This window comes from Maniola jurtina, chromosome 17 (assembly GCF_905333055.1).
Source record: "Maniola jurtina chromosome 17, ilManJurt1.1, whole genome shotgun sequence".
Taxonomy (NCBI): domain Eukaryota; kingdom Metazoa; phylum Arthropoda; class Insecta; order Lepidoptera; family Nymphalidae; genus Maniola; species Maniola jurtina.
This window is the reverse complement of record NC_060045.1, coordinates 7,229,375-7,235,553: the sequence shown is the minus strand read 5'-3', so window position 1 is coordinate 7,235,553 and position 6,179 is coordinate 7,229,375. Positions and strand designations below refer to the sequence as shown.

General features: G+C 33.2%; 1 long non-coding RNA gene across 1 annotated transcript; it reads left to right on the top strand.

Moving 5' to 3' along the window:
• Window positions 1–1,649: 1,649 nt before the first annotated feature.
• Window positions 1,650–3,218, top strand: LOC123873618. Its single transcript, XR_006797719.1, has 2 exons — window positions 1,650–1,805; window positions 3,033–3,218. It is a non-coding gene; the product is annotated as an uncharacterized LOC123873618 (long non-coding RNA).
• Window positions 3,219–6,179: the final 2,961 nt, after the last annotated feature.

The following is a 6,179-nucleotide window of genomic DNA, read 5'->3' as shown; positions in this document are numbered from 1 at the left end:
CGTGCAAGCGAGTTGTATGGAAGATGTGACCGCTCAATCGCAAGCCGCTAAATACCTGGATCTAATCAACATTTCTACACTAATTTTTAACACTTAATTTTACACGTATCTTAGCGTTATACGTACGATTTTACGGGTGACCCGTTCAGGTACTTTGATGTAATAATAGGAGTCATTCACGGTTTTAGGAGCATATTAAATTGTGCACTTGGCTGAGTTGTCGTTTTTATATTTTGTAACATAATACATAACAAATTAAGAGTGAATAGGTATCTTGGGCTTCCACTCTTGGCTGTATCATTATATTAATATTTTGTTAGTATGTATGAGCTTTGCCTATCTGATGTTTTATTACTTTGATGTTTATATAAGTGATCCGACTTATAAAACGCACCTACCCTTTTTTTGTTAAAAATTTCTGAAAATCCCTTCGTAGGTATGTATAGGTACGTTGTAAAGGAACTCTAGGTGAAAATCTCAATTGTCTGACCCAGCGATTATATAGGTACGAGTAAGCTGTACGTTGATGTAATATTGTCAGTCAGTCAGTTTAACGTATGAATAATACTTATATCTACACTTATACCTTAGAATAACTAAAATTAATGACTAATACCATAAAGTGATATAGTTTGTAAGTTTGTATCTTGGTTTGTATGTAGGAAATAGAGTAGTAATACATATATTATTTTCCGGAATCATCTGATTCTGAAAATTCTTTCTCTAATAGATAGTTACATCATCCCCGAGTACCTACCTACTATATTGGCTATAAATAATAATTATAACACGCGAATGAAGTAGTGGGGAAAAAACTAGCCATTTAATGTATGATGTAAGTTTAAATCCGAAGCTTTCAATTTCATAAACTACACAATTTTATATATAAATTCTATATTATAGATCAAATCTATAAGTGTAATATATTGAGTAAGTAATAAAAAAAGTCTTAAATGTTTAGATAATATGAGATACCTATCTATGTAGTCGTGAAAATTCTCACAATAAAGGTTTTGGAGCAGTATTGCAATATGTTAACAGTACCGTTAGTACAACATTGAACACCGCATACATGGTTAATAGTATCGACTACTCCTGACTGCCAAGGTTAACGTATTCATCGATAGTACGAGCTAGTCCTAACTGTCAGTTTTGGACAGAACGTAGATACCATGACGATACCAACATGTGGAAACGTAGGTCCAACTTTTGTCTCACTTACACATTCACAAAAAAGTGGGACAGATATACGCTGCCATTTTGTCTAATTTGGCATATATTATTTCGTTTTTTGACGCTATTGACAGATGATTAACAGCGTGACAGTGACAGTCAAGCGACACCCACCGCATACTCTATGGTATGTTTGTCTATGGTAATTCATCTATATTCACTCTGAAATCACTAAAACACTGGTATCCAAAGCCAAATTTTCGTCAGATTAAAAAAAGTTACCGTTCTGTTGTCTGTTAAAGTGAAAATAAATAAAAGCAAACTGAATGAAAGGATTTTAATATACAGAAGTTCATTTAAATAGTTATTCAAGAACTAGTGATTATAATATATATTGTATTTAGGTGTGTAGGTACTATTTAAATAAAATGCAATGAGTACCTAATAATATCGTATGTCAGCTTTATATGTACGTTTACTGTCTCTTGATATCACGTCTACATAGGTTTTTTTAGAATAATAGCACTTAATAACTAGATTGGTATGTACTTAATAGGTACATATAACTATCTACATACCAATCTCTTGATTTGATTAAGGGAAGTGACCTAACCTATAGTGAAATCACAAGTGTAAATTAAAAATTTATAACACCCCCGACAAGTGAAGGTTACAGTAACTAGAAAAGACTAGAGATATAACTATCTACATACCAATCTCTTGATTTGAATAAGGCAAGCAAGTGATCAGGTTTCAAGAGTATCTAGTCGCTTATAGTGAAATCATAACTTCATTATTATTTTGTACCTACTTAAATAACTAGTCTATTAGGTACCTAGCATAAAATGGGTTCAAAAACTATTGAGCCATAGCCCATCACTGATTATTTAGTATATTTGTTAGACAGCTTTGGCTATTAAAATTCCAACATTTTTTTAGGCAGCTTTGGTGTTAAGATTACAACATTACATAGACTTAATCTTGTAATATACCATACAGTTTGGTTCTACAAAATTAAAAGCTAGGACTTGTGTTTAAAGTGGCAATAAAACATTTAATCTATGTATAATAGTTCAATAGAAAGGCAACCTTATATAACACTTTAATAAATAATTAAGTGATAAAGTTAACATAATCTCTTAATTTTTTTAACCCCGAACCAAAAAGAGGGGTGTTATAAGTTTGAGGTATCTATCTGTGGCATCGTAGCTCTTAAACTAATGAACCGATTTTAATTTAGTTTTTTTTTTTGTTTGAAAGGTGGGCTTGATTGAGTGTTCTTAGCTATACTTAATCCAAGAAAATCGGTTCAGCCAATTGAAACTTATCAGCTCTTTTCTAGTTACTTGTAACCTTCACTTGTCAGGGGTGTTATAAATTTTTAAATGTTTATGCTTAGTAACTTACAAATATGCAGAATCAGGACATTGAGTTTAAGCTGTATGTCAGAATAAAGTGTATCTGTTTGTCTGTCCGCTAGCTTTTTACAGCCTACCTGTTCAACCAATTTTGAGGAAAGGTACAAGGTTCTTGTATCCCGGAGATGGACATTGCTGATGTTTTATTACAGAAAAACAGTTCCTATGGGATAAATCCGTGCAAATTAAGTTGTCATTATTATCATTTATTTGGTATGGAGTATTTGGTGTCATACTGGACTACATAGACTAGGTATTCTGGAAATCAAAGAGTTAGCACTGGATTTTTAAAACTTAAAAGGGCATCATGTAGTTATTAAATATTATAAATAACACAAGACTACTATCTATCTTAACAGATATATAGTAAAATAAGAAGAATATTACCTAATTGTCTAATTAGCAATTTAGAAAATTAAAGATCAATAATTCCTTTTTCAGTGAAACCCGAGCTTGAAAGCCTGTGGATTAGTGCCTAATCCACTTTGCTAGAAGACTGCATTGTGGTGTTCCTGCATCAAGACTACACTACAGAATAAGCTCCCATAAGCTGTCAGTGCAGTAACACTCCTGTACAATTTTGTAATAATATAAATATTTAAAATTAAATAAAATGTTTTTTTTTTCTCTTCTGTTTTATTAAGTATTAAAAAATGTTTTTATAGCAGAACCAGCAAGAAACTCAACGGTTGCTCATTTCAAAGATTTTGATATATTGAATGAGTTATTGGTTAGGTTAGAGAGCTGTGGCAGGCATGCCAGTCTTCGTTGTTATTTTTTTATAACCACTTCTTGAATGACTTACTGTCTGTTATTAAGTCTGTATGTTACTGTAGTATTTGTTAAGCTATAAGTAATCAATTTGGTGTGCTAATCTTTGAATTGACAGAACCAATTTTGATGAGACTTTCACAAGCAGTTGGGACTTGGGGTGAGACGCAATCTTTAAACTAGAATGACAGGTTCTAAATCTAGTGCTGTCCTTTTCCGTAGTGCAGGGAGCATTACAAAAGGAATAGCATTTAAACCTGTCGCTTTAATTTAGTTTTGAACATAGATTTCAGGCAATATCCAGGCAGGCAAATTCCAGGATTGGTTACTTATGTAAACCCTAAGAACTTTTATTTTTAAAATGAAATAAAACAAATTAAAACAATAAAGATTTAATGACTATTACTTAAAGATCTATACCTTACACCTGTAATAGTATTAATACCTAGGTACTTTTAGATACCTAGGTATTAGGTACCAATAGGTGCATAAATAAGTAGGTACCATACAACTGTATAATTAAATTACATAAGATGTATTTAAGCACCTACATCATAAACAGTTCTTAATATATGTATAGGTATTCTACAAGATTGATGACCTCGGGTTAGTCTTGAATTGAGTTAGGTAGGTACTTGGGATCAGGGAGGCAGGCATCATAATCTGGTAATAATACTGGTGATCTGCAACCTGAAAAAAAAAATTGATTCAGAAAATCACACTAATATTATAAAGGAGAAAGTTTGTGTGTGTGTGTGTGTGTGTTTGTTACTCCTTCACGCAAAAACTACTGGACGGATTGGGCTAAAATTTAGAATGGAGATAGATTATACCCTGGATTAGCACATAGGCTACTTTTATCCCGAAAGATCAAAGAGTTCCCACGGGAATTTTAAGAAACCTACATCCACGCGAACGAAGTCGCGGGTATCAGCTAGTATTTAATATAAGCTACATAAAATTAGGCAGATAGGGAGGTTCATTTAACACAACATTTCATTAACTTATGCCATGTTAGGTAGGTAGGTAGGTACTTGCTTGTCTGAGTGGATGCAAGCTGGCGTGGCTCCATCATCAATGAATGCAAGGAGTGATAGGTGTTATAGGTACTGTTTGCAATTGTATAAGTATACCTACCTACTTCACCTCTGTGAGGTAATAAGTTTGAAGAACATGTACTGAGTGTTTAGGTACCTACCTAGGTGAATACTTCTAAACAACTACCCAGCTGTGCAACAAGCCAACTCACTATGGCTTTGCACAAGTACCTACCTAGGTAACTATACTGGTGGAATTTTAATAGATTAATTTTATTTGAGTATCAGATATTATGATAGGTAGTAGCTACTTTCTATAAGTGAATCCAATCATGGCAAAATGTTCCAGGTAAGTAAATGATGGTGAAAACAGCTGCAATGAAGAAATTTAAATAGAATAGAACTAAATATTCAGATACAGAGATAAGTAGGTACTAATGAATTTATCACTAAGGAATTGAAATTTAAACAGAGTAACACATAAGTACCTACCTGCTTGTACTTGGAGCCACACGTATTATGTACCTACTATAAGGCTTAGAATAATATTATGTAGATATAGGTAGGTAGCGTACCTACCTATTGTGCATAGACTTTCTTAACTTAGCCTCAATGCCCAATGGTGAGGGTGATATGGTAGGTACTCTTTGTGGTCGATCTTCTAACATTACAATTATTCTACCTTAACATTTAGCATTATGCTTCGCAGCTTCTTTCTTTGCGATTTGGTTTACATATTGTAGAACGCGTCCCACGCATCAGCCTAGCACGGATTTTTAGATCTTTTTTGACTTTGAAATTGGCAACACTGCCTACCCGCATCCAATCCCCCACCAGCGCCCTCCCACCACAGCTCGGACCACTTCACGACCGGCTTGTCATTACGTGTTTCCGTGCCGAAGCCTACGCACGTCACAGAAACCCGCGCGAAATATTATTAAAATCATCGTTCTGAACATGGGGAAGAAGAGGAAAAATGAGGACCCAGAGGAAAGAATTAGGAGAAAATAAGGAGGCTAAATGAAAAACGCCAGAGAAAACGAGAACACAAATCGTAAGTAAAATCCATTTTATTAAAATTAAACCAATACAAAAATATAACTTTAAAGAAGACTTCGTTCTTTCAAATATTCATAATAAATACCTGGATTGTATACATCAAGCTTACCACAATGATGCGTATTTGCCAAATTCTGGGCTCTTACCGTCAAACAAAAATAAATAGCGAATAGCTATATTGTGGGCTATTTCAATTTTATTTTAACCAGTGGTAGATGCTTTTGACGATTCAAAAGAATCTTTTTAAAGTCTAATTGACTAGAAATATTTTGAGTTTTAATTCTTTCAAATATTCATGATAAATAGCTGCAGTTTATTTGATGGATAATTATCACATTGATGCGTAATTGCCAAATTCTAGGCTCTTACCGTCAAAACAAAAATAAATAGCGAATAGCTAAATTGTGGGCTATTTCAATTTTATTCTTTCAAATATTCATGATGAATACAGGGAATAGCTGGAGTTTATCCATCAAGCTTACCACATTGATGCGTAATTGCCAAATTCTGGGCTCTTACCGTCAAAACAAAAATAAATAGCGAATAGCTAAATTGTGGGCTATTTCAATTTTATTTTAACCAGTGGTAGATGCTTTTGGCGATTTAAAAGAACTTTTAAAAGTCTAATTGACTAGAAATATTTTGAGTTTTAATTCTTTCAAATATTCATGATAAATAGCTGCAGTTTATTTGATGGATAATTATCACATTGATGCGTAAT